The 20,318-nt window shown below is 42.0% G+C and overlaps 1 long non-coding RNA gene across 1 annotated transcript in view; it reads left to right on the forward strand.

Annotated features, from left to right (window-relative positions):
• LOC144462471 (uncharacterized) overlaps positions 1 to 20,318 on the forward strand; it is a 185,346-nt gene that overhangs the window by 52,241 nt on the left and 112,787 nt on the right. Inside the window, exon 3 of the long non-coding RNA XR_013490764.1 lies at positions 1,210 to 1,299. This is a non-coding gene — a long non-coding RNA (uncharacterized LOC144462471). The remainder of the gene's footprint in view (positions 1 to 1,209; positions 1,300 to 20,318) is intronic.

Below are 20,318 nucleotides of genomic sequence, written 5' to 3' on the forward strand. Positions count from 1 at the left end.
ACTGATAATTATTTTAGGCCAGTTTTAATGGTCGGTTTATAATATTGGGGCTTGGTGGATTTCTCAAGTGAGCTCCCGTGCTTCCATTGCTGGTAATGATAATAACTAATGTAATGCTATTGCTTATCCCCTGTGGTCAGGTTTTATAGTATAAAAGCATCTTTCAGAACAACTGTAAGTCTGTGTTATTTCTGACAAGTCTAAAATCCACAGCATAACGTCAGCTAATGCACTTGGAAATGACAGGCTACCGACATATGTAACCTTGACCACGAAGTATGTTTACCCCTCTTTTGTCGGCTACTCATCACATCCCCACATATTCACAAGCAAGTTCAGCTGCCACACTTCCCCAGATTTCTCTGTATATTTGTTGTCCTTACTATCTTTATTTGATTTGTCAAAGAGGACACTAGTTTGCGAGATCAATACCATATACTTGTGTGACGGTATGAAGACATTTATGACACTGACGTCTGAGAAAATCTGTTGATCGCATTGCATGAGCAACAGTCATTATGGTGTTGGTTGGCTTGTCAGCATCCGAAATTTACAGGAACAGCTGCGGAAAAACAAAAAAAACCCTTTGGTGCAGAAAACAAAGTTTTGGATTTAATTGCTATGCTGTTTATTCGCACCAATTATTCGTGTTTGGACCTATGAACTCTGGGGTGAAACAACCCATTATCTTGGATGATTTCACGTAATTGCAACGATGCAATACTCTTTCGATCTGACCTGTTAATAAACAGTCTGCTCATTTTAGCCTGTACGATTGTCTGACAGTACATGTGAACCTATTTTCAGCGATGACCCTTTGTTATCATAACCGAAAGAACGAACTTGTAATAAACCACAGTCTCCCTTTTAAAAGCTTCTTCAGGTCTATTGTCTAGAATGGCATTAGACTGTAGAGGTGTTTCTGTTTTTTGTCCAGCTCCTGTATATGTATTCTCTGCCCTCGACTAACCCCACTGCATGCATTTCAGCAGACACAGTGGTAAACAAGCACCACTGGAAGCCCTTGTTGTTGATGAGACGCATAAGATCATCCCAGACACAGTGCTGAATATTGGCTGAATCAATTAACTGTGGAGTCTTTCTCACAAATAGACAAAAGGTTGCATTATAAGAATAAAACCGAGTATTTCCAGCTGTGGAGGTTTGACTCTAAGCATGTGTTTTTCTTGTTGTTGTTTTTTCATCCAGTGAGGTGTAACAACTTTAAAAGGCAGAGCAGCCCCAGTTTGTTCTGTTCCAACATCACCAAGATGCGGGAAAACTTTCCACTCGGAATGTGTGAGTATGTACTGTATGAATATATCTGTGCATGTGTGCATGTTTGTGTGTCTGGCTTGCGCGCGTAAGTGCGTGCCTGTCTGTCTACAATTTGGGCTCACACATTGTCCTGTCAGGGGTCTGTGCAGCTAATCTTTATGCACTCTGTGACCTCCTCACTGCAAACCCTGCTAAATATATTATTCCCCTGGGCCTTTCATTGCTGCTTGGTGTCAGAAATCAATATGTATGAGGCGCGTAGATGGGAATTTCTAATAGATCTCTGCGGCCCTGCGCTGCTCTTCAATATCTGCCTTGGACTATTAGTGCCGGCTCAGTGGCGGTGAAATAACCGAGATAATCTTTTAAGGTACCTTTCTTAAGGTGGAACGGTAACTCCCGCTCTGCATTTCCTCCTCCGTACACCTGAATGGCACAGATGGATTTATTGTTTAGGGGTGTGTAGTAAAAGTGGTATGCATGCTGTCTGTGATTTGAACTGCCTTATTTAAAGGGGCTGTGTACAGTTGTGTTTGGTGTGAGTGCTGTAGAAAAATATCACTCAAAAGTGAAAATTCAGAGACAATTTTTGCTATTGAATTATTTAAAAAAATAAAAATATCACCTCAAAACAACATGAGAGATACAAATGATTCCTCACAGCGCCCCTCTCACATAAATACAGATATATAGATTTTTTTCTTTGCATCTGAATGCTGATGTGAGAGTCATATTTTTGTTAGTACATAGATGCATGTGCATGTGTGTGCCAGCGTATAGGTGCAAGTGTGTCTGGAGGGATGTGCCTCGGTGCTAATTGCCCATATTCCTAATGCGGGGATGATTTGCTGCAGCACTTAGCTGCAGCAGCACAGGAACCTGACTCTAGTTTCTGTCTCTCTCTCCCCTCCACCACCTACAACCCCCCCACCGCCACCTCGCCGCCTCGCTCCCCACTACGTTGAGGAGGAGGAGAAGAGACATCCGGCATCAGCAGGCAGTTAGGGGAATGGCGGGAGAGGTGGAGGGAAGGAGAAGGGGGGTGGGGGTGGGGGGGAGCAGGAAGAGGAGGCGGGGTGGTGGTGGTGGAGGGGTGGTGGTGGTGGTTGGCTCAGACAGCGTGTGGTCTCGAGGGAGGGAGAGAGGCTGAAATTATTCTACGGTCACAGGCTTTTTTCCCCCCTCTCCATCTCCCGGCGAGGACCTCGGTGTATAATCCTTGGCGCTCGCCTGGCTCGTATATCTGCCGTCCCTGAGACAAAGGTTATATCTCTCTCCTTCAGGACCACTGGCCGCTGACCGAAGACCACAAGCCCGCTCTATTATCACCACATCATCTGCGCCTGTGGAGCAAAATTAATCACAGCAGTGATCTTAATTTTTCAAAGATTTATCATGTATATTTATTCAGCTTGGAGACAAATAACATAGCGATAGGTCGTATTAAAACAAGCCTACCTGGAGTGTCTTGATGTGCTCATTAATGTTATTCGTGCTTCCTCAGGTATCTTAGTGTTTGCTTCCTTTGTTGACACGTTGGCCCGGAAATGCCTGCAATTCCACTCATTCACAAATGCTTCTCATCTCTTTTCCTCCTCGCTCGTGAAACATCACAAGCCCACGGCCCTGACTGTGAGCACCCATAAGATGAGAATAATTACCAGTCTCTTATTCCCTCTCTGCCATTACAGTCTCTCCTTGGCTCAGGCATTACCTAATCTTGGTGCAGCCACTTGATACCAATCGCTCGGGTGGAATTATTAAGAGATATTTAGATGTAATGCAACTTTGTCGCCTTTGTCATTTGAGCGCCGTGGAGGCTTGGGATTCATTAAGGTTGGCTGGGGAGTCGAGCGTGGATGGAGGTGTTAAACAGCTGAGTTAATGGCTCAAATCAGGGGAAAATTAAAAATAATGGAATGAGGGACATGAGGAATGAGAGACCAAACAGATGGAGAGAGGGGTGCAGAGCAGGAAATAGAAATGGAGGGTGTAAGGGACAAAAGGAAAGAAACAATACTGTGACTGACAGAAAGAGGCTGAAAGGGCTTAAAAAAGGAAATGAAGGAAATATAAACATAAATCTCCTCCTGCTTAGTGTGGGGAACCCCTGATGGGCCATGTCTAAGTTTGGGCATCCAGGTACACTACACGGCCATGATTCCTCCCTTCCACATACACACACATTTAAACACACTAGGCCCTCCTCTCTCATGCTGCTCATCTCGATAATTACCTCCCCCAGGTACCGGTACACAGGGATACACCACGCACGTGCTGCCACCGGGGGCACTGCGCCAGGGAGAGCAGACGGCAGCCATTCAGGGGGCAGTGAGGAGTGATGGTGTGTGTGAATGTGTGTGTGTGTGTGTGTGTGTGTGTGTGTGTGTGTGTGTGTGGGAAGGGGGGTTGGTGGGTTTGTGGTGGTGTAGGCAAACATCAGGGGGAATTGGCTTCTGAAAGACAGGCGTCATGGCAGGCGTACGGTCGCCTAATTACGCAAGGTCTCCCACCGCCATTAAGAACTGTCAGTAACATGAGGGGATGCAACCAGCCGCTGAAGAACAGGAGTCCACCGTAATCTGAACACAGACGCTGTGTGTGTGCGTGCATGCGTGTGTGTGTACTATGTGCAAGCCATTTGCATGTGGCTTTGCCTTTAACCTGAGCTGATTTTTTGGTTTAATTCAGGTAAACATAAACATATTAGACATGTGCAAAGACATTGGATAGTGACATTGTTATGGAATATTAAACCTTTCATTAACGTAGTTGTGAAGATGGTGTTTGTGACTTGAGGTTTATGACTTTTTCATCTTATTCATAATAAGTTTGTGTTTGAAGATTATTTTTTCATTATCACCAAAAGAGATTCATGTCTAATCCAATGAAAGCTTGGTTTAATTTTCTTTCTTTTTTTTGGTATCAGTGTTGTCTTTGTGTATTTTTGCAAACCCAACCAAGTAAATTTCCTTTCTGGATAATAAAGTTAAAGGTCTAGTGTTTAGAATTTAGGGGGATATACTGGCAGAAATTGATTGTATTATATTAAGTATGTTTTCTTTAGTGTAAAATTACCTAAAAATAAGAATCATGTTGTTTTTGTTGCCTAAGAATGAGTCGTTTACATCTACATAGATAGCAGGTCCTTGTCTACAGAGTCCACCATGTTGCACCACCATGTTTCTCCAGTAGCCCAAAACAGACAAACCACACACTGGCTCTAGATAGGGCCGTTCATATTTTTGTGTTTTGCATCAGCCACTGTAGTTAGCAGTCCCATTGCAACGAGCATTGTTAGAAAAACTGCTATTTTAACGCAAAATTGCTTTATTCAGTGTTTTTTCTGGTTTAAATCACCTGGTCTGTTTGTTTTGGAGAGCAAGAGACCTCTAATAATTCAGCTCCAGGTGATAACCTCCTGAACACCTGGATCGTAAGTTATCAGAGAAAGAGGGTGAGCACACATTAGCAGGTGCTGGGTTAGCGTCCCATCTAGGGATGTCATGATACCAAAAATTCAGTAGTTGGTGCCGATACCAGTAAAATTACACAATTCTCGATACCAAAGTCGATACCACGATAACATTTTTTTTAAAAATCCTAAGATCCCAAGAAATACTTTATTAAAATATTTGCATATAAAATAACATTTCTTTCAACAGATTGATATTACTTATATTTTTTCTTTTTCTCTTTTCCTCTTTACCTATTTTTTATTGTAAAAAACATTGATCAACATGCGCAATAAACTCAATAAAATATTTAAATATTAACTATTTAAATCATGCTGACAGCATTTGAGCCAACCACAAGAATGTGTGGGATTTCTTTGGTTTGATTTATTGTTTGTCCTGTCCCGGTGCAAACAGCGTTTTTTGATGTCCGTGGTCCAGTTGTGGAAAAATCAAACAGCCCAGTACAATAAATCAAACGCACCCCAACCGCCGTGTTTCGGAAGTAGACGCACATGCGCAGTCATGTACTGCTGAGAGTGAAATCCCTGATCGTTAGCTCACACGCAGCTTGTCCAAGCTGTTCTCTGTGTTGTTGAAATTTTGGGATATTTTTTGATGAACTGAATGAAATTTAACGGAGTGTTAAACGTCTGGCAAGGCTGGGCTTATAGGACATCACTGGACTCTTTCCCAGGGGAGGGGCTGGGGGAGAGAGGGAGATGTCCGACTCTGGGCAAGGCTCCGTCCAGCATGGACCAAAACACAGCACGGACGGTTCAGAAGCAATTCGGAACGAGTTATAAGCAATTAATAAACAGACAAATTGGTGTTTAAAACTGCATATATTGCTAGCAGATCTATTTTCTGGCCTAAAGTGCGGCCATGACTGGTTCTGAATGTGGACTTTAGCAGGCACCCTGCCATGTGTAGCTCTACGGCCCAATTCCAATCCGGCCCCTAAAGACTCAAGCCCTGAACCCTCACTGACTTAACTGACGTCAGCTGTAAGTGATTGAGTGTGAGAGTCTGAAAGGGCTCCGGATGCTACAAATAGGAATGGGACAGCACTTATCCCCCTCTCTACAAAATGTTAACATTGGCGGCTCTGGGCGTGATCGTTTATCGGTTATTGTCAGCATATATTCCACACACAAAGAATATATATATATATATATATATATATATATATATATATATAGATATAGATATAGATATATATATATATATATATATATATATAGATATATATAGATAGATCTATATCTATATATAGGCTATATATAGATAGATATATATTCTTTGTGTGTGGAATATAACCACTCCTTAAATCCTTGTTAATGTAATGTTTAATTGTTTATCTATCTGTTTTTTCGCTCTCCGTTACCGTTACTGTTTGCATATCTGCCGACCATGTTTTCGGGTTTTTTTTCCGGTGTTCCGAGGGCAACCCCTGTATTTGACATCACAACGCTATGAACTGTGGGTAATTTCCTTACCGTAAGTCCGCATCGATGCTGACCTATGGTAAGGGGGCATAAAGGGCTCACTCACTGACTCACTGACTTGAAGATTTGACAGTGGGACAGCCCTCACACACTCACGCACTTAACATGAATGCGCCTCTAAGTCAGTGAGTCTGTAAGGGATCGGATTGGAATTGGGCCTACTTCCTCGTCACCCCTTCACTCTGAATGTAGGCATGGACTGTAATGCTATGTGCCATATACTGCCCCCATCAGTTCCGGAAGAGTCATAGCACGGATTCTTATGCTGGTATCGCTTCTCCCGTTTTTTCAAAAAAGACAGTATCGCCAGGTTTTTTTCATCATGGAGTCAAAGGTATTGCGAGTATCGGTTCTCATGACATCACTAGTCCCATCTGTCACGAGCCAAATGGCATCGGAGAAACCCTGATTTGTGTCATGAAACTGCTTCATTCAGTGTTTTTAGTTTAGTTTATTTGATTTATAAGAGGACAGTGTGTAATGACATGAAAACATGGTTGCACCAGACTTAGTGAAATGCTAATTTCCATCTGTAGTCCCACACATACAAGTAGATGCAATAAATAAAAACAAAATTCAAGGTGCAATGCAGACTACAGTAAATCCATGTTCCAAGTACATACTGCACGGTACAGAATACAATATGAAAAGCACAATAACTACCTTATAAAGTGACCAGATTACTGGTGCTGATGCCTTACTCAAAACTTTTACTGGTTTTAATCACCTGGTCCATTTGTATTGGAGAGCAAGAGACCTCTGCAGATAATTCAGCTCTTGGTAAAAATCTCCTGAACAATGAATCCTGAAGGAATTGTGACCGGTAGTTCAGGCTTGGCACATTTGAGAAGTTTCAGCTGCTTGCAATCTGCAGTCCTCACCACTAAATGCCACTTAATCCTACACACTGCTCCTTTAAACTTGAAGTTGATATAATAGCAGTCAAATAGAATAAAAATAATAAACTGGTCACTCGTATTAGTTTCTCAAGATTCAATTATGTGTGTGTATTTTGTAGGCAATATATCATGAAATACACACATGAACATCACTAATGCCGAACACATTAAATTACACCCTTGCTCAACATACTTAAACCACACATATACACGGTCACAGATGACATCTAGCTTTGCTATTTATTTATAATCAGGTAATATCAGGCTTACACTTTATATTATTTATTTCAATCCTTAGACTGTGATATTGTGGCTGGAAGTGAGATGAAATTGCATTTTTATCAGAAGAAAAAAAGACAAAGATAATAATCCCTGACTTTGTGAGGGTTATGCGACAAGCAGTTTGCAGCAGTTTGCATCATTACAACCAAATGTATCATTACTATCTCAAACAAGCCCCTGGTTCAGACGCTGCACGCTCGTCTGGCACTGAGGTCAGTGTCCGTGTCATGTCTGTCTGCATATGGTCCCCATGTGCCTGGCCTGTAGTTGACTGAATGAACTCTTTGGAGCTTTGTCCCCTCTGATGTTCTGTCACAGCTGGGATGGGGTGAAGTTTAGCAACCTGGCAGCAAGCCAGGAGAGTTTGGAGGTCTGCTCCTACTGTACTGAGCTGTACATCTGCACCTGTGCACCTGCTCACTGAATCCACAAACAAGCCATGTAAAAAGGGAGCTGGCACACATGGCAGCGACAAAGCACAGAGCTGTATGTCAAACTAAGAAACCTAAAATAAGTAAATATTGTTGAAACAACAAAGACTCCTTTTTCCAGACTGTGAACGCGCCCTGGGATACACTGCCACAACAAATTGTACTTTTATCATAGAACATTGGACTTTTGCTAATCAATAACCTTTGCTGTTTTCATGTTAGTGGAAACAATGCAATCATTTTATTTATTGATTGTCAGATGGAGCTTCTACCAACTTTAGCAGTGCTGCTATCCAACCAGCCTCCAAGTTTATATCAAATAACACATTTAACAAAGTACTAACAATGTGCAGACCAGTCCTGTTTGGTTGTTGACTGCCAGCTAGGTTTTGCAACAGCCATCAAAGGACAAAACACGCTTTACAATATCAAGTTTATCAAGCCTAGCTCAACAACCTCAACTGATGAAAAAGCAGACAGAGAAGAACCATTCCAGTGATGTCACCAACTTGCTTGTTAAACACGGCTTAGTCCTACTGTCAAAAGCAGTTTTCAGCAAATCTTGCTGGATATCGAGTTTGATTGCAGTGTCGTCATATTGAGATAATTAAAGCTGCTGGCCATAACATAAACCCACAGGACTGTTACATTATCTTGGAGACCTCTGGGTTTCAGTCACTACATTAACATGCACAAAATATTCTGGTTTTTGCCATTGATCCAAAAAAGCCAAATTTCCTACTAAGCTGTTTACACGGCTAATGAAAATGAATATGCTATGAATACTTCCGTTCACATGCAGCGTGTATACTCTGGTTAATGTGCTTTAACATGTCGTGTATCACCTCAAAATATAGAATAGTGGAACAGCCTTCTTGAATAGGTCAGTGTTGTGATATTTGCACATATCACAAAACCTGTTGGTCTGCAAGTCTTTCATAAGCCCCTTTTCCACCAACATTACCAGGAACTTTTATTACCAGGAATCCATTACCTTGGTAAAAGAAATCCTAGTAATCTATGTGGTTTGCGTTTCCACCGCACCTCAAGTATTGGCATCAAATAGTATCAAAGTATCAAGTATCAAAGTATTGGCTTCTTACTCGCTAAGGTTTAATGTCACTTACAGTAACGAGTATAGCTGCCGTCAACTTGAGTCATTTTCAAGTTATCTTCACTTCGTTTCCATGGCAGCCGCTCAGCTGTTCTGGTGTTGCGTCGGTGTGTGTGCATGTGTGTTGAGGAGTTCAGCACCGCCACAAAAGAACCAATACCGTTAGCGGTTATCAATACTATGGTCATTGATAATTTAGCCCCGGGGCTAATTTAGTACCGGGTTTCGGTACCCATCCTTCATCAAAACACAAATGAAGCGAAGCGTGTAGAAATAAATTAAGTTTGCAGCGGCTGCAAACGTGTGTGTTCCACCAATCAGCGTTCTCCGGCACACAGCTCCTTCCCTCAAGAATTCCAGGTAATCTGAAAAGTCCTACCCCCCTACTAGGTACTTTTTCCAGGGAAAGTTTGGGGTTGAGGGAAAGGTTTTTACCCGGGTAATTTCGGTGGAAACGTGCAGAGGTTTTTCAAAATCCCGGGTAATTGATAAAAGTTCCTGCAGGGGAAAAGGGGCAATAGTGTCTAAAAGTAGGTGTGTTTCGGGCTTTTCTTTTGGGCATGCATCTCTGCCGCAGCCTTGCCAACTGTTGGTGAGTTGGTTTGTGTGCAACGTCTCGCACAGAGCTATCTATAAACAGACAAACTGTGTGTTGCAAACTGCATAAGAACCCCATTTGAGGCCCAAATTCTGAATAGGTTGTCCAGATAATGCCATAAAACTGGAATAATGTGGGCATATCCCACGTCTTGATTGGAAAATGCTAAATTTAGAAAAAGACCTAATTCAGAACAGTTAAACGCAATATGCCGTTTACACAACCTGCATCAAATTCAGAATACTGTCCTACTCTCAATAATAGTGAAATAGTAGTGTGCATGTAAATGTAGCCATTGAGCATATCATTTAAAGGGAAAGAAAATTAAGTTCAATACAAAATGGAGAATGACAGTTAAGGATCAAGCGGCTCTGCCCACTTCCCAACTCTACCAACAAGTGTTAGCACGCTAACACACTAAAGTAAGATGGTGACCATGGTTACCTGCTGAACATCAGTTAAGTTCAAGTTTTAAGTGTCCAGTATAATTTGGGTTTTGGTTATGTTTTTAACACTGGGGAAACCTGGGCAGAATAGACGACGTAACTTACCTGCTCAGTTTAATCCAAAAGTAACAGGCATGATCTCTGGGGAATGTCAGAAGGCATCCTGGGAAATGTAGGATGTTATTTACTAAAATAGACATAGTCTAGATGAGGTAGGTTGTTGGTACGAGGAAATAAACATAAAATAACTGCTGGGATGCACTGAACATCACTGATTTATTACATACAGCAGTGCAAGAGGATGTGTGGGTGGAATTTAATGAAAGAGCTGGAAAGAGCACATTGGGACAGGTGTACGTGTTTGTGAGTGTGTTTGTGTGTGTGTGTATGAGGAAGAGGCTTTTATATGTGCCAATACACCTGCACATTCAGGCTGTATTTCGCCCCTTTAAGTCTTCTCCTTTTATAAGAAAAAAAAAAGAAAAAAGCAAAAGTGTTGAAGAAACCAAGCTGAACACAAACAGTTCTCTGTGGATCTCCAGCACAGTGTGGCAGCAGGTATTAGACATCCGCACTACGTCACACTGTGTTGTCTACCAGCCCATTGCAGCTGCTGTGGTGATAGCCCGCCGCACCCCCGCGCACACACACACACACACACACACACACATACGCACACACACGCACACTCCTCTCTCTCTTTGCCTGTCCCTTGTGCCTTCCCCTTTAAAGAGACACACGGGTGGCTGCGCTCCACTTGACATGTGGGCCCGTATTCTCACCTTAGAGACGGAGGATGGGCATGGTTGCACGCTTTGATGGCTTAATTATCGCTGTGGAAACAGGAGTGGCTAGAGAAAGAGGGAGCGAGAGGGAGAGGAAGAGAGGGTTATGTGCAAGTGTTAGCAGCACTGATAAGCTTGTGAGGATCGTTAGCGTGAGACTAAAATGGCACTGAGGTCCCATAAGGCATCTTAAATGTATGTGCTTTGGGTGAAGGGAATTCAGAGGCTTATTTAGGCTCATTGAATAGGGACGTATTTTGTACGGTTTGTGATCATGTTGTAACCGTGCCCTGTGGAGGTATTTTATTGATTTCTAATAAGTTGCTGCCTCTTTTAATTTTACAGTCACAAAAAAAATATTTGCAATGCTGAAACACAGAAACACATGAAAGCTTCAAGGATACAGCAAGATCCCATATTTTTCTGACTGTCAGAAAATCTCATGAAAAGGCTAAAACCAGTATTGTCTGTGTAGCCAAAGCCTCACAAGGCTTTTTCCTCTGCGCCATAGACCTCCATTGTTGTTCAGATACTATTAAAACACATCTTGAGCCGCACCACACTGGATAACATGTTCCTTTCTTATGATGTACATGGCCACTGTAGATTATTTTTGGTCACATAAACTGTCCACTAGAATATCAAACATGTAATAATCCACGGCTGAAAATAGCCCCAAAGAAAAGTACTGTTTATGGTGCTGTGCCATTGTTCTGATGGCTCAAAATTCCAAAGCCCCATTACTCCAAAAAATGTCCCAGTGGACAAAAAGCCCTTTCTCCGACAGCCTGTTATCCCCCTGAAAAACACCCATTGTTTTGAAGACATGTTTCTATGAAAACAGACATTCCCTGCGGTTAGTTTCAGATTCCCTGCGGCATTTCGGCCACGTATCATGGGTGATTTTGCTGACTCTTTACAATGTTTAAGCCACCAGTCTGGGATGACTTTATTGGCCCTATGCGGCATTTGAGCCACCGATCTGAAGAATTTTCCACTGACCTGTCCCTGCCTTTCCAGCAACTTTTATCCCACCAAATGTGAGTGTACTAGGCCAAAACATGATCTTTTCCTAACCCTAACCAAGTGTTTTGGGGGCCTAAACGTAACCACACATTCACCACAACGTTGATGACATATGTAATGTATCCGTGGTTTACAGAAGTGTCCGAACATATTTTCTGGCAATTCAGTTGTCTTCAATTGAGTGTGTATCTTTCGGAAAAACAGGACTTTGGAGCAATCGGTTGTTGGAGAAATGGGTTTCTGGTACAGTGGGACATTTATCGGACTAACGGCCTCAGAATCTTGGGCCTTCGAAGCAATGGACAGTGCCCCTATTTAATACTGTTTGAAGAACATTTGCTAAAAACCACCGCTCCTAGCTGTTGCTGGAAATGACTGAGCCTTTTATAAAACGAAACTGTATATATGTCCTTTTTCTTTTAGGTTTATCTTCAGTAGGAACAGGTGCCACAGGCATGGTTTTGACGTAAAAAACCATGTAGAAGCAAAGTATTGCACTATTGGTTGTGGTCTTTTCTTTGTGTTCACAATAAGAAGATGTAAGTATCTGTGCTAGAGATGTAACTCATTCCTACAAGGTACAAACTAGACAGGTTGAAAGGATCTGAACATCGGCCAGATGAGATCATTTACATGTGAAATCAGTGTAAAGATCCAGACTTCCCCACGTTAAGGCACAGACCAACACAGTAAGACCGGAATCCCAGATGTGTAAATCTGCATGCATGTATCTGACCTTTTTAATTAGCATCGCATGATTGGCTTCGAATGAGGGTCAAGCCCCCAGACAGTCTCCTTGATATGACTTTAGAATATGGCCCCCATTTAATATAAGATTGGCTTAAGGTGAAGGCACAACAGAGATGATCCGACAATAATATGGATTCTGATCACAATAGCAGTTTCTACGGTTTCGTCATATGTCTGAATTATTTATAAATGTTTAATTATTTTATCCAACTGACACATTTGGAGTCCCGAAGAAATAATTTAGATTTTTTTCTAATTCCAACAAGCCAATTAAATTTATCATCCTCTGCAGACGTCAAAAATGTGATTTTTATACAAGAATTAAATCAAGAATTTTGATCTATGAGCATTTGGAAATAAACCCAATCTTGAAAAACATACACGCAGCAAACGTGTAAACAGATTACTATAATTTCTGGCCACACTGTATACACACAGCAAGCGAGGCCAAAAATGTGTCAGCGTGGCAATATTGAAGTCCAGTGGTAAAAAATGATAATGGCACACACACTTGCCATAAAGCATGGCAGCACCCGGGTTGCATGGCAGGGGAGTGGACCATTTATCTTGGGGAAGAGGAGTTGCGTGCTCCAAGGCCCATCTGTCTCAGGATGGGGGTAGGGGGTTGTGGGGTCGAGCTCGGTTTAATTGAAGATTATCTGCTTAATTACTCAAGCACAGCCAGCGTTAAACAGCCATGGATTAAGAAAGCGTCAGCGAGGCAGACCTTTGGGTCCAGTGCTGTGCTCAATTAGCAAGAGGGCCCAGATATGACTCTCCCCTCCTCACCCATCACTGCACTGGAACTGAGACTGCATGCTAAGAGACAGGCCATGGAGATAATAGACACACAAATGAACAACTGTAAAAGCACACAGAGAGTCAGAGTGCAGGCCTGATGTCTGGACTACCCACTGTACAGCAGCTTCTGTATGCACTCAAGAAGCCCAGGTCATATTGGATGATTCCGCATTAAGTGATTTCACGTCCAATGTCAAAGTTCAGTGCTGATGTAGGAATGTAGGAAGTAGCTTGACTTGTGCCATGTGTCCAATAAAATCCAGGAAGTCCAATTTTAGCAATAGATCATACGTTTAAAGGCTTACAAGATGCTAAACATTACAACATGTTTTATAACATTATGAGACAGGATTTTAAAAATCTAGAAGGTTTTCATGGTGAATATCATTTATATGTGAATGCTAAGAAATGTAGAGAGGTGAAGTCCCTCCCCTTTCGGTGTCCCCATGAGAGCCTATTTTGGAAAAAATATCTTCTTGTGAGAGACAAATAATTTGTTTATTTTTTATGAATTGTGTCATGAATTGCACAAATAATATTTGTCAATTTAAGAGATAATTTTGCAAGTCAAGAAAGTCACAGTTTAGTTTTGTGTTGCTTCAGTGAAAAAAAATAAGAAAATTACGTTGCCTAAGGGTGCTTTCAGAGTTGCCTTGTTTTGGTCCAAATCAGGGACTTATTTTGTTACAAAGTTGTATAATTGCCTAGAGTTTGTTCGTCTTCTCACGGCAGCATTTACAAGCGGACCAGATAAAATGCCTTGCGCGAGAAAGCTGCTCTTGATTGGTCAGAATTTCCACGTGGGAAAAATCCAAGAAGAAAACAAAACACTGAAGAAGAGTACACTTGCAAGATAAATGTGACACTTTCTAATGTCACAATGGATGAACAACTACGCAGGTTGATTTTAGCGCTGCTCATTGTGGACTATATTGCTGTCATTGTTCATTTTAGTCAAACCATACAGTTTGAAAACGAGGCACGGCTCCAACTAGAAAACAATGTTTTGATGCATTGGATGTGCTGAATGTGCATATTAAGGCAGTACAGGAGGAGGTGCACATTAATAATCCTCCAGGACTGTAACATGCTCATGTTTAACCCAAACAATGTGTCATGTGACTGCAGTTGGTTCAGATTGAGGTTGGAACACGTTCTCAGCACAAACGAATCGCATCAAAGTTCATTTGTAACCAGACCGAGACCACCTCTTGAAGAAGGTCTTGGTCCGGTTGTTTTGGTGCGCACCCCAGTGCAATTGCTGTGTTCACACCTGCTCAAACGAACCACATTTAGGGGGCAAACAAACTTGAGTTCGATTGAACTAAACCAACCAGGGCAGGTGTGAAAGCACCATTAGATTACATATTTTCACAGAAAATTATCTTTTAAATGAGAAACATCATATGTGTAATTCATAGCCCAAAACTTACTTGTCTCTTTCCGTTAACTACTGTATAGTCTCGTGCAGCCAGACCCATATCTCCACAGCACTATGTCAGCGTGACAGAAAGATTTGAAAGCAAACATTATCATTCTGCTGTTAGGTAAAAAAATGCTCTGGGTTATTTATATTTTTTTTAAAAAACATTCACAATTGTCCTGGGCGGCGCTAAGCCCAGGATGCAGCGATAGTGCCCTTGCAAAATAGTGATGGGGGAGGCAACTTCTTATGGTGGAGCATCAACAGATGGCGACGCTCGCACTGTCATTACAAAGGCTAAATCTCTGCAAAAAGAAAACATCTCAGAAACCATAACGGACGTATATGAACTGCGTTCTCCAACTTTTAATGATGAAAAAAAACAAACTTAATTTGAGAATCGGTGCCCTAGAGATGAAGCCTGACTGTACTTTAGCTCTTGAGGAACTCACTGGACCTGTTAAAACCCCGGACGATATGCTAGCTGTATGCAGCTCTTGCAGAATATTGTGAAGAAGATATCACAGAAGCTCATGTGAAGTCGCATGCTGCTGCAAGGGTAAAGAAAATGATAAACTTCGACTGGCCATGCCAGAAAACAGATCAACATCTGACCTCTGAGTCCCGCAAGATGGCCAGTCTGGGGTGGATTTTACAACAATTCACCAAAAGAACGAAGCAGGCATGCCTTATTGCACGATCCAAATCTTTGTCAAAACTTGCCATTTTCAGCATTTGGGTTTGAAGCTCCAAGTTGTTGTTATTGTCTACCTGGAATTTTATTTTGCATGAATAACGGAAGACAAGATTTTAAATTAGCTCTCACAGCTAGCTGTGATAATTATTAAAACACATCAGCAGGGACGGAGCAATGAAGAGCTAATCATATATTCTTGTATTTTTTTTGTCAACACTGTGAATTTTTTTCTCCTTTTCCTTCTTCCTCTCCTGACCACACAGCAGTACGATATTGATGAAGGTAGATGTCAAGAACTGACCGCCCCCCTCTGTGCTGCCCAGATATCCCTCTTGGTAGATGGGTTATTTATACCAGGCACCTTGATGTTTGAAGGTTTAGCTTGACCTAAAAAAAAAAAAGAAGAAAAATCCATTCCCTCATCCGTACCTGCTGCCACTCAGCTTTATCTGGCTACAGTTCTGTGTTGTTGTGTGTGTGTGCATGGACGCTCTTTTACGTGCATGCTGACAGGTTCTTTTGTCTGCCTGACTCCCCCTGCAGTGAGTTGAAGTAGGGGTCACGTGACATCCCGGTCTGCCCTCCTCCTCCTCCTCTTCCACCACCCTCCTCCTCCTCCTCCTCCTGCGTGGCCTCACTCTTCATCTCTTCCACCTCTCTGTCATCCTTCTCCATCCTTCTTAATCCCTTCATCCCTCTTCCTCTTCGCTTTGCGCCCCTCTCATTTCAGAGTTTCCATCCCATTCGGGTGATGGGGACCGCTCATGGCACAGTTGCGCACAGATGGTGGGGATCCATGGCTAGTCAGGAAAGCAAACAAAGCTTTATTTGGCCTCCCAAAATGATGATGGTGATCGCTGCTGTAGAACTGCAGCCATTTGACATGAAGGTCTTCACAGGACAACTAGTTTTATTAAAGCTGTGGAGGCTTTTAAATGTCATTTTATACACGTTTTAATGACATGCTTTGCAACATTCATTAGGACTAACACAAATAATAAATAAGCATATTAACAAGTTTCCTTCTTACAGCATTCATCCGTCCAGACAGTGTCCACGGTGATAAGCACAAAGCCAGAAGTGACGGAGTGACATTTCGAGGTGGACTGCATATGAGTCATCCCTTCCTCAACTTAATTAACAGCCTCACCTACACAACAACATATTCTCTCTACCATCTGTCCAAAATGTGCTCCATATATCACACCAAAGCAGCATAATGTATGACTAACAGTGTTGGGCAGTAACACATTACTTAGTAAAACATTAGGAGGTAGATGGTGGGTTTATATTAGTTTATCTCTTTGTGTTCAAGAAGCTAACACTGATCCAGGATGACACAAAGGCTGGAGGTGTGAGGAGGAGGTGAGGTGGTGGTGGTTATGATTATGTGTCACAACATGAGGTCAAGACTTTATAGAGCTCCGTGTATGGTCACTGCAGCTAAGCGCTAGTTTCCGAAATCCAGCCAAGTCGCCAGAAAAAACAATTGCATTCTGTGTTTCTGCAGCCCACGAACACATTACATTAGTATATTTTAAGGTTTATGTTTAGGCCTTTTTCTGCCTTTACTACAGTGCAGCTGGACAGAAACAGGAAAGTGGGGAGAGGCAATGAGACGCAGTGAAAGCACCACAAGTTGGAATTGAACCCAGGCTGCTGTAACGAGCTCAGCCTATTTCAATCAAAATAGATGGAAGAATAAAGTAAAGATAATATTTAATACAGAATATGAGTGTACAGATGAACAGATGATTTGATCTGATTAAGATTTAGCAGAAGTCTTTGGCGCTTGGACACCAGAGGGAGATCATTTTTGATCGAGGGACATCTGAGCAGCAGCAAGATAAATCCCCTCATGGAGTCCAGACACTGGTGGTGGTGGCTGCTGACTCTGAGGCTGCTGACTGCTGAGGCATATGAGGCTGATGAATCCGTAAAGACTAGGTGGTGATGGGGAGGTGGAGGGCATACATAACTGCAGCAAGAAAGAACTACGGCAGGAAGAAAGAACCATAATTAAAATGAGGAGCAGTAAGAAGGTGTGTCGCTGTGTAAATCAGCTGATGACTCAATTGACGTTCCCAGATAATGACACCTAGAGATAGTAAGTGAGCATACATGCAAGGAGTGAATGGCAGAGTGAGAAAGAAACTTACAGCCTGAGCATGGAAGTATTGTCTTCCTGACTGAACTTTCACTAGAGCATCCTATGGGCTGCACACTCTGCCAGGTAGCATCAACATTTCTAAAGTAACATAGTAATGGGGGATGGTGAATGGTGTGTCACCTCAGCGAAACACCTGCCAAGCTACAGACCACTGTTTATGATTTGGCAGGTCATTGCTGTTTCCTGTGACTTTTTAGGTACTAAACGGTGGTTTTTTGTTGCAACCTGTCACCGTTTTGCCACAATAAGTGTTGGGAGATTGCTGCTTTTTCCAACGGGGTTTGTGCCCCCAAAGAAGGTACTTTAAGCCAACCATGACCAAGTAGTTTTTGTGCCTCAACCACCCCACGGTAACCAAAGTGTTGTTGAAACACAAAGTTTTAATGTATCTGCTACATAATAACAAATGTAACAAATGTAACGTATGCATGCTTTGCAGAAACGTACAATGCCAACATTTCTTCTGGTGAATGGGATGGCTGCATCTTAAACCACACTGCCTCATTATTTTTCATTTCTACATGTGTTAAATACAAAAGGTGCTCCATGTGGGCATTAAAAGGCACCTTCGACTAATCTGGGATGAGTAAAATAAGTAGCATGTAATGTGTGATTGATGACAGTTTTTAAGGGAGCATTCACACCACGATAGTCTGGGGGACTCGGTTTGATTGGGCGGGGAATGCCGAAAAATTTCACACCTTCATTTGGTTCAGTTCACTTTCACACTGCACTTTTTAAAGTGGACCAAAATGCCTGAACGACGTCACACAGTTAAAACAGCTGCACGTTTGGGGGCAGTATTGCCCAACATGACCACCGTCCAGGAAGAAAAAAAGCACAAGAAAGAAGAAAACCTGGCTCATCCTCTTCAGCCAGCTTGGTCACCACAAAAACAATGGAGAAACACCAAATGTATGCAGTCTTGGGGTTTCTGTTTTTACTTTAGTGTTCAAACCCAATTGTTTTTTCACAAGAAGCTGCTCAGTATGAGCAGCAGGCGAGGCAGCGAGTGGTTTGCACTGTTGGCTTTGTTTTTTTTCTACCCAAAATGCACTGTGCTGTATGACACTCCCTCTCTTTGGTTCGCTGGATAGTTCATTTGCATTTCCCACTGTAAGCGAACCGCACCAGGGTTCACTTGCAAGTGAACCAAGACCCCCAAGAGGAGCAAGGTTTGGTTGTTTGGCCAGCACCAGAGTTCGAATGAGCGTTCACACCACTCCAAATGAACCGAACTATCCGTGGAAGCGGACCAGGGCTCATTTAAAGTGGACCAAATTGCGCCAGTGTGAATGCATTCTAAGTAACTTTAAACACCAAGGATGAGAACAGATTTAAAACTTTGGTCATAATTTTCCTCATCAGTTGTAAGAGCAGCTGTACAGTGATGTTGTGTACGTGTATTAATAGACCAACAGATGTTATCCTGCAAGACAAATTCCAAGAAACTACGAATAGAGGACATGTCCAGGAACATTGGCAGTATAATGAAAAGAATTACCTTATTTTTTATCGGAAGAAAAACAAACGAGAAATGCTTCATAATGTTCAGACGCCTCTGTGCAAACACCGAGTGACATTTTCACACCGCTTCACCTTCTGATCTGTAAAAGTACCTTAGAAAATACTTTAATCCAATTTGTCTTGTGTTTCCTAGTTTTACACTTACAGTATTTATACCTTCCTCAGCCTCTTTTATATTTCTTGGCAGACCAAAACAAAATTGGAGTTGTTCATCCACAAATGATAAAAGGGGGTGTAATTTGGGGATGTTTCTCCCAGACAGCAGTCTCAGTTAGACGTTAAAGACCACAGTCACAATCACAGATGCTTTTACCACCCTCACTTATTTTGCACCCACCTCAAGGTAATCTTACATACTATCTGCTGCCGTCTTTTGTTTCGTTGTGTAAATCAATCATGTCCTAACTGCAATTTCTCCGACTTGCTTAAATGAGAAAACACATGTTTGTTAAGAGGACAATGACATTTTCCTTTTCTTATTGTCTATAGGCTGGGAGAGACCATGAGATAGAGCACAAGGCCAGCAGTGGTTGCTTTTACTATAAAAGGATACTGCAGGCTGTACCAGTCTGTCCGTGCAAAACATTCAGAGGATAAATATATGAGAGGAACAGAAGAAAAAACTGAGAAGTTTCATGGGACTTTGTAGGGGATCAGATTTAATAAATCTCACCAAATCCATATTTTATGCATAAAGAGCAGGAAGGGTGTGGCAGCTTAATCTGACCCCTGGGCTAAGGTGCCACTGCATTAAAAAGTGGGTGGGGAAGAATTTAATGAATGGAGCAACTTTTCCCTCACGCACACGGCTATTTTTTTTTAGCCTCTAGAAACAAATATAAACCTTCACTGCATAACGCTCACAGAAGCATTTTCTACTGAGGATTAACGATAGCTAAAAATCACGGCAAAAGACTGAAAAGTAGCAACACAAACTGTCCTAATACAAATGCCATTAATGGGACAGACATTTACCTACCATTAACCTGTCTACATTTATGTTACCTGATCCATACTGTTACCTGGGGTCTCATTTATAAACATTGCATACACACATAACAAGGCCTGAAAGAGGCGTACGCAACTTCCCATGGAAAAGTTGTGATCTATTAAAACAGATTTGATGGG

This window comes from Epinephelus lanceolatus, chromosome 3, assembly GCF_041903045.1.
Source record: "Epinephelus lanceolatus isolate andai-2023 chromosome 3, ASM4190304v1, whole genome shotgun sequence".
NCBI classification, from domain to species: domain Eukaryota; kingdom Metazoa; phylum Chordata; class Actinopteri; order Perciformes; family Serranidae; genus Epinephelus; species Epinephelus lanceolatus.